A 15,498-nucleotide genomic window follows, 5' to 3' on the forward strand; every position below is an offset into this window, starting at 1 on the left:
CCTCAGGCCAGGTGCAGTGGCTCGTGCTTGTAATCCCAGCACTTGAGGAGGCTAAGGCGGATGGATCACGAGGTCAGGAGTTCGAGACCAGCCCAACCAATATGGTGAAACCCCGTCTCTACTAAAAATACAAAAATTAGCTGGGCGTGGTGGTGTGCGCCTGTAGTTCCAGCTGACTTGGGAGGCTGAGGCAGGAGAATTGCTTGAACCCGGGAGGCGGAGGTTGCAGGGAGCCGAGATTGCGCCACTGCACTGCAGCCTGGAAGATAGAGGGAGACTCCGTCTCAAAACAGAAGACAAAAAACTCCCTCAAACTTGTTCCTTTCACCGTCTTCCTTTTCGCTGTTAATGTCCACTCCATCCTTTTAGTAAATCAGTTTTTCAGTCATCTTTGACTTCTCTTTTTTCCCTCATGCCCCATTTCACCCACCATCAGATCCAGTGAATTTAACCCCCAAAATGCAGTCAGCCCTCCATATCTGTGGGTACTGCATTGCAGATTCAACCAATCACAGATTAAAAAATTTCAGAAAAAGTAATAAATACAACACAAATTAAAAAAATACAAATAAAAATAATACAGTATAACAACTATTTACTTAGCATTTACATTGCATTAAGTATTATAAGGTAATCTAGAGATGATTTAAAACATAAGGGAGAATATATGTAGATTATATGCAAATACTACATCATATTATATCGGGGACTTGAGTGTCTGTGAATTTAGTTATCTGCATGGGTCCTGGAATCAATCCCCCATGGACACCAAGGGACAACTGTATACCCTGAATTACTTTACTTCTAGCTACATTTACTGCTAGGATTCTAGTTGTAAGCACTACCATCTTTCTCTTTTGTTATTATAGTAGCCTTCTGTCTCCCTGTTTCTACCCCTCCTTGCCTAAAAGTTTTCAAGACAGCATTCCCAGTGATCTCATCAAAGTAAATGTTAGATCATGTCTCTTTCCTGATCAAACTTTTCCAATGGCATCCAAGCTCACTTGGAATAAAAGTCAAAGTCCTTACCAGACCTACAGGCCCTACACAGTTGGGTCTCTTATTACTTTGATAGGCACAGTATGCACCTTCTGCCTGAGGGCTCCTGCATCTACTGTTTATTCTCTCAGTGGTGTTTCCGGGTGCAATCCTACTGACTTGTGGGTGAATTGTTAAATTGTCGGGAATTGTGCTAGCTGGTTGTAAACCAGTGGTAGCTGGAAATCAGCCAAAGTGGGAGCATTTACACCAAGGAAACTGGCAAAATCTAAAAATTAGGTCTCCTCATCCCATGAAGAGCTCGTTGTTAAGCATTTCCCAGAACGCCACTGTATTTTCCCTTCCTGGAATGTTCTCGTATTACAGGAGCACCTCCTCCACTTCTTCAACATTTTTCAGGTCTTTACTTACTGAAGACTATTTAATAGTCAGGTCCCCTGTGACTATCCCATTTAAAATATAACCACCTCTCAACCCCCTCTTCTGTATCCCCTCATTATTTTTCTCCATTAAACTTGTTATTTATATATTTATTTTTAGTTTATTTTGTGTCTTCCTGCAATAGCATATGGAATGAATGCATAATTGAATGAATTAATACTCCATCATATATCTTCTGATGCTGATAACCAGATAATAGCTATCAGAGTTCTACTTCACCATATAGCGCCTGAAGTGCTAATTTTTAAGAACTAATTATTTGGAAATAATTTATTTTATTTGAAATAATTTTAATTTCATAGAAGAGTTGCAAGAACTGTATTTAAAAAAAAATTTTATATACCCTTCACTCAGATTCAGTAGTTACTAACATTTTGCCACATCTATCTATCTAGGTTTTTTTTTTTTAACCAGAACAATTTTAGATGCTTTGTCCACATCACAAACCTTGATTTTAGCTAGAATCTTTTCAGAAAAAGGATATTCTCTTATATAACCACAAAATTATGGTTACCCTTAAGATATTTATCATTGACAAAATAGTATTATTTAATATGGTTTCATGTTTAAATTTTGCTACCTGCTCCCAAAATGTCCTTTTTTTTTCTCTTTTTTTTGAGATGGAGTCTCACTCTGTCACCCAGGCTGGAGTGCAACGGTGCAATCTTGGCTCACTGCAATCTCCACCTCCTGGGTTCAAGTGATTCTCCTGCCTCAGCCTCCTGAGTAGCTTGGATCACAGGTGTACACCACCACGTGGGGCCAATTTTTGTCTTTTTAGTAGATACGGGGTTTCACCATCTTAGTCAGGCTGGTCTCGAACTCCTGACCTCATGATCTGGCCGCCTCAGCTTCCCAAAGTGCTGGGATTACAGGCATGAGCCACTGTGCCCAGCATCTAAAATGTCCTTTTAACACTTTCTTCTCTCCAGCTCAGCATCCAATCCAGCACCATAAATTGCATGTTATGCGTTGTTTCACAGTTCATTGATAATTCTTGCCTGATGGTCATACGATGGTGATTTTAAAAATTCTCTTATTCTTTCTACACTTATTATTTGGCATTCTATTATAAGGAAGAGCTTTTCCTTTTCCCTAATATACTGTCAGTATGAGCTAACATAATTCACCTTATTTGATGCCTTACAATCTATTATTGTTATTATTTTGATGTAAAATTGTCCCAGATTTGTTCAGTGAGATCCTCTTTCAATGAATCCTTATGTCGCTTTGAGATTACATGTCCCTGTCTTTCTTTAGAGTACTTCCTCACATTTTTGTATAACAAGATTTTTTAAGGTTAATCTTGTACTTTTCCTGCCCCAGCGTGAAATCAACTATTTTTCAAAGAAGTGTGACTTTTTCTAGTGAAAAATGGTATTTATAAGCCAACATATGAGCCCTGGATGTTTTCATTGCTACCAAGGTACCATTTCTTCTAGGCCTTTTCAGTAGGCAGAATTGGAAAAAAAAGGCATTGCTTATGAACCATAAATCTATGTGTATGTGTATGTGCATGTATAAAATATCTAAAATAATGTTCCTTTCCCTCCTCCAAGTCACTCTGTCTACATATGTGTATTTGTGTGTGTGTGTGTGTTCGTGTCTGTGTGTCTTTGTATGTAATCATTAAGATTTTTGGAACACCATATAAATATATGTGTGTAGATGAGCATGTGTATGAATAAAATCATGAGTTAATGATAATTCTAATTCCAAATTAGCAGCAAAGGGTTCTTTCTTATTTTCTACCATTATGTGTTTGTATTTTTCTTCTCTCACAGTAAGAACTCTATCTCCCAAGGATATTAACATACTCATTTGGTCAATTCTATGATACACACAACATAGATTCAGAATCACTAAGTCCACAGTGCTCTGGAAGCAAGAAAGAAACTTTCTAGGTAGAGTTCAAGATGTGTTGGAAATTTCCTTTGCTTTTAAAATGATTTATAATTAAAGTACTATGTTCAAAAGCTACTTGGTTTTTTTTCCTCTTTCCTTCAAAGTGGTTATATTGTTTCTTTTTTTCTTTTTTTTTTTTAAGTACAATTTCCATTTTATTTTTCTCCAGAGAATAGTCTGTCTTCAGTCTTTCAGAACTCAGCTCCTTACATGGGCTTTGGTGGGGGACGTGGGGCAGCACCCGCAGGTCTAAATCGGGGTGGGGGTGTTCGGTCCTTGCGGGCTTCACGAGATCGATTCCTGACTATTTTGCTGTGAACTGCACAACTCACGCAGTAATGTAGCTTCACATACAGCTTGGGAAGCACATAGGCATCGAAGACGCTCGCTTCAGAAATGTCCCTGACTGCTGCGGCCTCCACTATGTTTCGAATGACGAATTTCTTAATGGCCTTGTCCTTGGGCACACATCGGGCACAGTTAGTGCGGCGAATAGGCTGCGCGTGGTGGCGGCCCTTTTTGGCACGACCGTTGTTCCTTTTTTCTTTGTCATCTTGGAGGCACGGAGAGATATTATTTCTTTATAATATAGTTAGGGTCTTTTTTTCTGTTTGTATATAGTTTGACTTTGTCTTCCCATCCTTGTTTATTTAATTTTAAATTTCAAATATGTAAAACACCAAAATAGTTCAAAAATTCAAAACTATGCAAAAACAAAGTTCTCACTCAGAAAAGTGTTGCTCCTTCTGCTGCTGCTTTCATCTCATTCCCAACTACCCCATGTAAGAAATCAGTTTTGTTAGTTTCTGGTTTATCCTTTCTGCCTATTTATGTTTGTTTGCAAAAATAAACAGATAGCATGAGTATTTTAAAATTCTTCCTTCTTCCTTACACAAAAGGTAGAGGCTGGGCATGGTGGCTCATGCCTGTAATTCCAAAACTTTGGGAGGCTGAGGCAAGAAGATTGCCTGAACCCAGGAGTAGGAGACCAGCTGAGCAACATAGTGAGACCTCATCTTTACAAGACACTTAAAAAATTAGCTGGGTGTGGTAGCGCATGCCTGCAGTCCCAGGTGCTTGGGAAGCTGAGGTGGGAGGATTGCTTGAGCCCATGAAGTCAAGGCTGCAGTGAGCTGAGATGGTGCCACTGAATTCCAGCCTGGGTGACAGAGCAAGATCCTGTCTCGAGAAATAAAAATAAAATAATAATAATAATAAGTAGAAGATTATACATTCTTCCTTGTACTTTTTATTTAATTTTTAAACAATATACACTAGAAACCACTTCAAGTCAGTTCACATAGATTTTCCTCACAGAAATTTTCCTCATACCTTTTCCTCAGTCTCCCCGTTTTTATTTTATTTATTTATTAATCTATTTATTTGTTTATTTATTGAGACAGAGTCTTGTTCTGTCACTCAGGATGGAGTGCAGAGGTGTGATCTCGGCTCACTACAGCCTTGACCTCCCAGGCTCAAGTGATCCTTCTACCTCGGCTCCCAAGTGGCTGGATCTACAGGCACACACACCACTACACCCAGCTAATTTTTAAATTTTTCATAGAAACAAGGCCTCACTGTGTTGCCCAGGCTGGTCTCAAACTCTTGGGCTAAAACAACCCTCCCACCTCAGCCTCCCAAAATTCTGGGATTGTAGGCGTGAGCCACCATGCTTGTCCTATTCTTCCCCTTTTAAAAAAGTAACTGCATAGTACCTCATGACCTCATATGGTGTATGAACCATAGTTCATTCAACCTATCTACTACATATGAGCATTTACATTGTTTCCACTATTTGGCAATTACAAATAATGCTATAGTGATAAAGTGCTAAATTTTAAGTTTAGTTTTCTTAGTTTCAGATTATTGTTAAAATAAGATAAGCCTGGAAACTATGACTATTGATGTTACTTTCAGTCATTTATGTCACACCGTGAATGCATGATAGGACAGCATTCTTTCATGGTAATGTAAGAAACATGGCAGCACACAAATTCATGGAGTGTGTAGGCAGTGTGTATGTGCGGGAGTGGGCAAGAATCCACTGAGGGGGGATTTAGGGCAGGGAGGGAAAGTGGGTAAAGCAAATTTCTTCTACTGTCAAGTTGGATTGAACTCTAGTTTGTGCTTGATGTTTTATTTATTTAACAGATACTTATAGAGAACGTGTCCTTTGCTAGGTGCTTTTTAAGACCCCAGGAGAGGTTGGGCACGGTGGCTCACGCCTGTAATCCCAGCGCTTTGGGAGGCCGAGGTGGGCGGATCATTTGAGGTCAGGAGTTCGAGACCAGTCTGACTAACATGGTGAAACCTCGTCTCTACTAAAAATACAAAAAAAAAAAAATAGCCAGGTGTGGTGGCTGGCGTCTGTAATCCCAGCTACTCAGGAGGCTGAAGCAGGAGAATTGCTTGAACCCAGGAGGTGGAAGTTGCAGTGAGCCAAGATCGCACCACTGCACTCCAGCCTGGGCAACAGAGCGAGACTCCATCTCGGAAAAAAAAAAAAAAATATATATATATATATATGTATGTATATATATATATGTATGTGTATATATATGTATGTATATATGTATGTATGTGTGTATATATATGTATGTGTATATATATGTATGTATATATATATGTATGTGTATATATATATGTATGTATGTATATATATATATATGATGAGGTGCTGGAGAAGACCTTTTGCAGAGGTAAACTTTGAACAGAGACCTAAATAGTGTGTGGGTAAAAAGCCAAAGAAAAAAAAAAAAAGGATTTTGGGAAGGACTATTCCAGGCAAAGAAAATAAGTGCGAAGGTAGGCACTGAGGTTGAATTTCTCTTGGTGAATTCTAGGAACTTGAACTAAGTGAAAGAGAAGTGGTCTGTGAGGAGGAGGCTTCTAAAGTGCCATAATCCAGTTTCCTTTTTTTTTTTAGATCACCTTTCCTACCATGTGAAGAAAAAACTGCAAGTGTGCAAAAGTGGAAGCAGGAACTACACACTGAAGCCTAGGTCAGAGAAGATGGTGGCTTGAGCTAAGGTGGGCTCAGTATAGATAATGAGAAATAATCATATTTAAGCTAAATTTTAAAATAGGACCCATAGGGCTTTCTAATGGATTGTAGAGGGTGAGGGAGAGAAATCAAAGATAACTCCTAGCTTTTACCTTAATCTAGTCTGGGGAATGATACAATTGTGCTCTTTCACAAGCTGTCAGAGATATAGCCTACTTTAATAGCTTTATGTTATCACAACGCTTGTTAGTTAAAGCCCTGTCAACTTATTGCATCCTTGCTATAGATAAAGATTTTCCTAAAAACAAGTGGCATTGTGGGAAGAAGGAAATATATGAACTATGAGAAATGAATGAGAACAAAATTCTGTTAAAAATAATCTATAACAAAAAACAAGTCAGTCCTTAATGATTCAGTAATTGATTCATTCATTGTTTTTCAATTCAACTTTTTAATCCAATGACGATTGAATGCTTGTCCATCCCAGCCACTGTCCTGGGTCTTGGGGATATACTGTAGAACAACACAGATATGGACTCCATTGTTATGGAGCTTACAGTCGAGTGTGGAGACCAACATTAACCTAATCACACCCTCCTCATGGAACCTAGTACTCGATATACACTATGCTCCATCTTTATTAATTTGAGATTATTTATCACATGACAAAACAGTTGGCTGATCAAATTATACTAATGTGTGAGGCACAAACAGTCTTCTTTATTGGTGATGTTTGCTTTAACTGAGAACTGATGAATTTCTGGATATTATTTTATAGAGCTCCCTATTCTGGCAAGGCTCAGGGACTCAGGCCTGTAATCCCAGCACGTTGGGAGGCTGAGGTGGGTGGATCACGAGGTCAAGAAATCCAGATCATTTTGACCAACATGGTGAAACCCCGTCTCTACTAAAATACAAAAAATTATCTGGGCGTGGTGGTCCACACCTGTAATCCCAGCTACTCGGAAGGCTGAGGAAGGAGAATTGCTTGAATCCGGGAGGCAGAGGTTTCAGTGAGCCGGGATTGCACCATTGCACTCCAGCTTGGGTGACAGAGCTAGACTCCATCTAAAAAAAAAAAAAAAAAAAAAAAAAAGAACTTCCTTTTCTGGTGCCCTTTGTAGAGAATAAAAGAACATAAATCTTCAACTAAATAATATATTTTATGACAGCCGACCATTCCTTTTTCAGAATATGACCAAAAACAAAAGAGCAGGTTAAAAAATATTTTTAAAGTTCTTAAAAAGGACTTAAATGACAAGTAATCATTCCTGGAAAAAGCTTGGAAGGTATTAGAATGTCTTTCCTTTCATGGTAAATATTTAGCATGGTTATACTAACTGAAGATGGTTGCAAGATCACCTTACCTATTTCAAGTATAAAGTGTTATACTCATTGGTGTAGATGTTTACTCCATTGTCGATATTTGGATTGGATGATTTGCAGGACAGGTAATGGTCTAAAACTGATTCTCAGTGTTGTTCCTATACTAGCCACATGAGCATTAACTGAAAACTTGTTAGAAATGCAAATTTGGGAGCTTTATTACAGACCTAGTAAATCAGAAACTTGGGGAAGGGGTATGTGGAGGGGTAGTAATCTGTCATAACAAACCCTCCAGGTAATTCTGATGCTTAATGAAGTCTGAGGCTATTGGAATAAATAAAGGACATATTTTCCATTCATTCATTCAGCACAGTTTCATTGATTACTTAATGTGCACTTGGCACTCTCGTAGGTACTAGGATGTAGCAGTAAACAAGGCAAGCTGGATTCCAGTCAGAAAGAATATTGTGTCAGTTAGGTCCAATTAGGAAAACCCAAACTGCTTTAAATATTCAAAACAGAGGAAGTTTAATTGATTACACAGGAAATGGAATTGCTGTGAAGACAATAGGAAATAGTGAGAAAACTGAGATTAGCAACAGCAAGAAGTCACTACTGCCCCTGGGCTGCAGGGCAAAAGGTAATAGTGCTATCAGTGCTCAGGGGCCAAGGTCACCTGGCAGGTCTGTCTGTAGGTAGCTGGAGGCACAAAGGTGTGGCAAGTGCTGCTTCACACCTGAGGCCACTTGGGCAGAGAGGGATGGGGAGATATATCCTAGCTTCTTTCTTCTTTCTTCCTACCAGTACCTCCCATTGACCAAACCTAGCAGGAAACCTGCTGTTGTAGGGCCTGAGATATTCAGCCCCAGGTAATGATCCACTGTGATACAGAACAGAGCTGAGGACGCTGGAGAAGCAAGAGGGCAAACAGCTTAGCATTAGCACATGTGCATTCTAGGGGATTCAGAGGATTACTTGAATGCTCTACGCAGACTCCTTCTTGCACCTGTAATTTGCAGATAAAAGTTGAGAAACATTTGAAACTTGCACAATATATGAGAAGTCTGAGTAAATTAAAAACAAGGGGTATTGCAGGGAAAATAAAAGTTCTAATTTATTTTTTATTCTGTCATTGTAATACATTTGTATTCTCTCCTAAACGAATGAGATATTTAGCATGAAAAGATGTTCATGTGCAAATAGAATAGGTGGATTAATTATACCACATTTACTATCAATTCATTTTTTAATACTGACTACAGTGATTTAAGCTTTCAAAAAGCTAAGCGCTCACACAAATCATGTCTCCAGAGACTTTGTGCTTTGTGCTGATCAATAATTATTCTGTTAATTATGGAGATATAAGGAAAATTAGGCCATTTATAATTCTGCATGCACAAGAACAACTCTTCAAAGCTGAAATTACCTTTCTGTTTAGGTTGGCTTAATACTCTGGAAGATGATTAGACCATATTCTCAATTAATCTTTTGGCAAATACTATTTTCTTATTTTTCTACCAAATATATTGTGATTTTGAAAGAATAAAAACTAAAAATCACCATCAACCTAAATATATATATTTTTCCTATTGGGTTTATATCTACCCTTAAAACATTTTTTGTGAAGAGATGTTTTATTCATTCAACAAATGTTTAGCGCATGCTTATTTAGTGTAAAATATTGTGGGGGATTAAGATAACTTTAAGAGTAAAGTTTGTGTATAGAGAAAAAACAAGGCTGGGTTTTAAACAACTTTCCAGTCAGAAAGATTTTGATTGTTAGATTTGTGACCTTACTTTAATTAGTTAACTTGTCTGAATTTGTTTTTTCCTCTTCAAAATGGGGACCATCACATCTATCTCACAAAGAGCTGTGAGAATTTAGGAGAATAATATACATTTGTATGGGTCTACTGCTGTGTTTGGAAGACAGTGAGGATAATTGTAACGATAAATGCCAGCCCATTTCCTAAATTCTCTGCATACTTTTCCTCTTCCTAGATAATTTCATTTCTTTGCATTTGTTCTTTAATGCTGCCTAGCTTCCTCTGCACCTTTCTTGTAGCCTTCCTCTATTTTTCACTATTAGAATAATTGACCATCATTGGCAGTTAATCCCAACGGAGAGAAAAGCTCTCTTTCTCATTCACGTCCTACTTTGATATTGGCTTCATCCATTCATTCATTCAAAGATATTTATTGAGGATCTATTATGTTCCAAGTACTCTTCTGAATGAGAGGCCTAAGTTCTACTTAAACTAAACAAGATGTTTTCCTCATTCAATTAAAAAGGGCATTTCAACATCTATTTACTAAGTGTATACCAAGAGCCAGGTTTTGTTCTAAGCACTGGGAGTATAGCAGGGGAAAAAATAAGACTTTGCTCCCATGGAGTGGATGCATTCCAATTAGCAAAGACCAACAACGGAGGGATTAATGACCAATTATGAAATGTGCTATGTAGTAAAGAGAACTTTGAAGACATATAAAGCAGGATGAAGGGACTGTGGGAATAGTGTCTGAAACATGAATACTGAAAGAAGTGAGGGCCGGGCTCGGTGACTCATGCCCATAATCCCAGCACTTTGGGAGGCTGAGGTGGGCGGATCACCTGAGGTCAGGAGTTCCAGACCAGCCTTGCCAAGATGGTGAAACCCATCTCTACTAAAAATACAAAAAATCAGCTGGGTGTGCTGGCTCATGCCTGTAATCCCTGCTACTTGGGAAGCTGAGGCAGGAGAATCGCTTGAACCCAGGAGGCGGAGGTTGCAGCGAGCTGAGATCACGTCACTGCACTCCAGCCTGGGCAACAGAGTAAGACTCTGTCTGGGGTGTGGGTGGAGGGGGCGGGGGGAAGAAAGAAAGAAGTGAGGGGGTGAGCACTGTGAAAGTGATCATCTTCAGGAAGAGGGGCTGCAGACAGTGTGGGCACCAAATGTCATGGCCAAGTGCCAGCACAAGCCTGGAATGCTGCATGGTGGAGGCTGGTGAGAAAAGAATGAACAAAGGTGCAGGATTAGGAGAGGAGAATGAGAGGTATCAGGGTCCGTTTGCATGAGCACTATTCTTCCTTCTGTAAGATATGGAAAGTGAAGAGGAACATTTTCGATTTTTGATTGCCAGAGGATCATTCTGGCTACTTCGTAAAAGAAGGTCTGTAGGAGTAAGGAGGCGGTAATCAGGGACAGAGCTGATGGCTTGAACTACCTTCAGAGTGCTAAAAATGGTGAAAAGGGGAGCAGATTCAGGATACATTTTCAAGATAGAGCCAATAGAATTTGCTGATAATTGGACATGAGAACTGAGAGAAAGAGAGCAGGCAAGTGTGACTTCAAGGATTTTGATTTGAGTAACTGGAAAAAAATCTCTGGTGGAATATAGACACTGGTGAGGGAGAAAGGCAGCAAACAAATGAGCCCTAATGAATTGCAGTTACTAATTTGACGGGACTTGTTGGGGGTCAGGAGTGATGTAGCCAAAGTGGTATTTAAATTGGAATCTGAAAGATGAGTAAGAGTTAGTTGTGTGAAGTGCGGTGTGTCTTCAGGGGTGGAGTCAGTGGAGGGTATAAATTTTAACCTATACAAAAACTCTGAGTCAGGGAAGAGCTTTTTTTTTCCGTTTTTTCTTTTTCTTTTGTTTATTTTTTCTTTTTCTTTTCTTCTTCTTCTTCTTTTTTTTTAGACAGAGTTTTGCTCTTGTTGCCCAGGCTGGAGTGTAATGGCACGATCTCAGCTCACCGCAACCAGAACCTCCTGGGTTCAAGCAATTCTCTTGCCTCAGCCTCCTGAGTAGCTGGGATTACAGGCATGTGCTACCACACCCAGCTACCTTTTTTGTATTATTTTTAGTAGAGATGGGGTTTCTCCATGTTAGTCAGGCTGGTCTCGAACTCCCGACCTCAGGTGATCTGCCCACCTCGGCCTCCCAAAGTGCTGGGATTACAGGCGTGAGCCACTGCACCCAGCCAGAGTCAGGGAAGAGCTTTAAAGCATGTAAGTTTATAGCATACTGTAGACTCAACAAAATAATCCAACCTACAGTCTTCATTTGTATCTCCTCCACTATTGATGCACTAGTATTGCCCAGGTCCACATATACCAAAATCCTTGTGTTTATTTCTCATTCACCAAAATTCTAGTTATAAGCCCTGGTTATAGAGCTATCTCATTTAAAAAAATATTTTACTTTGGGAAATAAATAAAAAGTTCAAAGAACAATAAAACACTCCTATGCCCACTGCCCAAAATTAATATCTATTTAATCATACCATTTTCCAGTCTTTTCAAAAATAGAAATAAGAAATTACATATGGAGCCAAGTTCTCTTAAACCATCATCCACACTATTTCTTCCTTTTTGCCCTCAATGCAAGCAACCATGAATTTGATGCTTTTTCTTCTGGTTGACTTTATATGTTTTTACGTACATGTATATAATCACTTCTGTATGTACACCAATAGAATATTTTTGCTTTTGTCAGTTTTTTAAATAATTTACACAAATATACACTACATTTACTATTAAGCATCTTCTTTTCTATTTTATTCTTTTAGTTTATGTTACTACTTCTTTATTTCCTGGTTTACTCTTTATTTATTGACTTCCTACTATAGAAGTTGAGAATACATATGTTTTTTCTTATTATCGTTGACACACATAGCATCCTTTCCATTCTCCTCATAAAAACTTGTATTTAATAATTTTATTATGATGATTATGTAAATGCTATTCACAACTGGCCACAGGGTATACCATATTTATTTATTTATTCTCCTGTAAACCACTTGCTTTTCCTGGAGTTAATAATTGCCTTTTGTTTGTTTCCCTGTTTTTTTAAAAATATTTTGTGTACTTAACACTAGTGTAACCACAAACTCTGCATTCTGTTTATCAATCTCATGGTTCAGGCACTTCAGACGTTCTATCCATTTCATTTTCTGTTGGAATCACTTTGGAGAACTTTGACTATTTCAATCCTGGCTGGCAGTTTCTGCATCTATTATAAAACTTATATTCTGGGACCTTCTTTCATCACCAATCCAGGGATTCCTTTCATCTTCCTTCATCTCCCTCTTCCTGCTGTACACCTGTCTCCCTGTATCCTATGTCCTCTTTCTTCTTTTTTCTTTCTTTTTTTTTTTTTTTTTTTTACCATTTCCCCATTTGGATGATGCTATTTTTCAGTTGCATTGTGAGAAAGAATGCATAGGAAGCACATATTGATACTTTACATGCTTTATTTTAGCTGTACACTTGTTACAAATATTTGTGTGCCTCTGCTTCTATGCTGTATTGGAAATTCTTTGAGGACAGAGACTCTTAGTGATCTTTGTGTCTCCAGAGGGCCAAGTACAACTGAACTATTAAAAATAATAACAATTGGTAAATTGTATAAAATATACATGGTGTCTATCAAGATCCTGTATTTGGACACAGATTGTGAAATTTATTATAGAGATATTTCCAAATATCTGTACACGTGGCATCATATTGACTGTGATGGTTAATACTGAGTGTCAACTTGATTGGATTAAAGGATGCAAAGTATTATTCTTGGGTGCATCTGTGAGGGTAGTGCCAAAGGAGATTAACATTTGAATCAGTGGACTGGGAAAAGCAGACCCATCCTCAATCTGGGTGGGGACAATCTAATCAGCTGCCAGCATGGCCAGAATAAAAGCAGGCAGGAGAACATGGAGAGATTAGACTGGCTTAGCCTCCCAGCCTGCATCTTTCTCCCGTGCTGGATGCTTCCTTCCCTCAAACATTGGACCCCAAGTTCTTCAGCTTTGGTACTTGGACTGGCTTCCTTGCTCCTTAGCTTGCAGACAGCCTATTGTGGGAGCTTGTGATCGTGTGAGTTAATGCTCCTTAATAAACTCCCATATATATATTATCCTATTAGTTCTGTCCCTCTAGAGAACCCTGACTAATGACTAACAGTACAGAAATTTGATTGAGATTTTTAGAATTCATATGGATGTTTGATGTTACATAGACATCTAGGCACATTGTTAGATTTTATTTAATGGTTGATAATTTCCACTTAGGAACATTTAATATATATGAGTCAACACCATTTTTGGTTAAAATTTTTACTATATTTTATTGTGGTGAAGATATATAACAACACTTGCATGTAATAATATTTTAAATATTGGTACTCAATATAAAATTTGTGAATCTATGGCAATTTATATCTCATAGGACCAAAGAAAAGACAAGATTGAAATTCACAGGGCAATAATGATAAAAAGATTTGTGCTCTTGATTTTAGTTAGTTATTTTAACAAAAGGTCAGTATGATGTTTGTTGCATGGAAATAATTACAAACAGTCAACATGAGATACTATTAGATAAAAAGTGAAGTAGTAATATATGCATATATTACATATTATACATAAGCAAATTATAATAGTAACCCAAATTTATTGGGCTATTGGTATTTGCTCGCACTGTTCTTAGTGCTTTACATATGTTAACTTATTTTTTAATTTTATCCTCATAAAAATGATGAATTAAATATTATTGTTTTTCTCCTTTTTTATGTATGAGGCATAGGAAGGTTAGGCAAAAAGTCCAAAGTTACATAGTATTTTGTGGTCTGGCCAGGAATTGAACCAAAGCAGTCTGACTCTACAAACTGGAATCCTAACTGCTAGGCAATACTGCCCAGGTTACAATTCATTTTTATGGTTTTGGAACGAGAAATTGATTTAGATTCAAAAGATTAAGACATAGGTTCAAATCTCAGCCACACCAATTACTATCTTTGTAAACTTGGCTCCAACTCACATAACCTCATTCGAAAGAAATGGAAATAAAGAAGATGAATTTCTAGCAAAAATTCACCATGGCAGTAAATAATAGCATTTTTATTGTGACTTCGAAATTCATCTCAATAGATATTGAATAGATATTGCCTTATAATCAAGCACTAGTATATTTTTGAAAACAATATTTTTGACTAACAATCGACAGTCAAAATCAGTTAAGCAACCACGTCCTTTAGAACTAGAATGTATTTACTTTTTTGAGGAGTCAAAAGATAGATATGTGATTCACAGACATCCAATTAATAGTTTACCAGGACATGAACGGTTAAAAAATTAATTACATATGATTATCACACAAAAGGAGGTGACTACATTACTTGAATGACAAAAGGAAAAGTATTCATTGAAGACAAAAAGCATGAACACTGTAAACTGATAAAAACAAATTTACCCACGGTTAGATTAGAAACAGTGCAGTTTAGTTTCTGTTTTCACAGTAACGTTAAAATAATGCATTTTCTATTTCCTTAAGCATTAATGCATCTCTTCAAGAAGCATAGAGTTATTATTAAACCTTCATTTTTCCCCTCCATTTTAAAAACATCCTTTACTAGAGAAACGTATGAAAGAAACAATCTAGTGGCCTCAAAGGTGATAAATACTAATGGGCAACTGGACCATATTCGAGTCACAGATACTGTCTTCTTAGTTTCTACTCATCCTTCTAGTGTCAGTTTAAGTACCATTTTCTCTAGACGCTTTGCTTGGCTTCCTAGATTATTAGGTCCGTCATAAAAATATGCTCTGAGAAAACTCTGCTCTACTTTCACAGAACTTAAAATCACATCTGTTTGCTGGTTTAAGAATTTGCCCTCTGGACTGTAAGCTTGCTTGGTAAGGAGAGGGCCATGTTGACTCGGTCAGTGCTCTATCCAGGGCTTGGCACAGTGCCTGGCATTTAGAATGCTCTAAAAAATTAGTTGTTTTGGCCTGGTGGGGTGGCTCATGCCTGTAATCCCAGCACTTTGGGAGACCAAGGTGGGTG

Source organism: Gorilla gorilla, chromosome 7, assembly GCF_029281585.2.
Source record: "Gorilla gorilla gorilla isolate KB3781 chromosome 7, NHGRI_mGorGor1-v2.1_pri, whole genome shotgun sequence".
Classification (NCBI taxonomy): domain Eukaryota; kingdom Metazoa; phylum Chordata; class Mammalia; order Primates; family Hominidae; genus Gorilla; species Gorilla gorilla.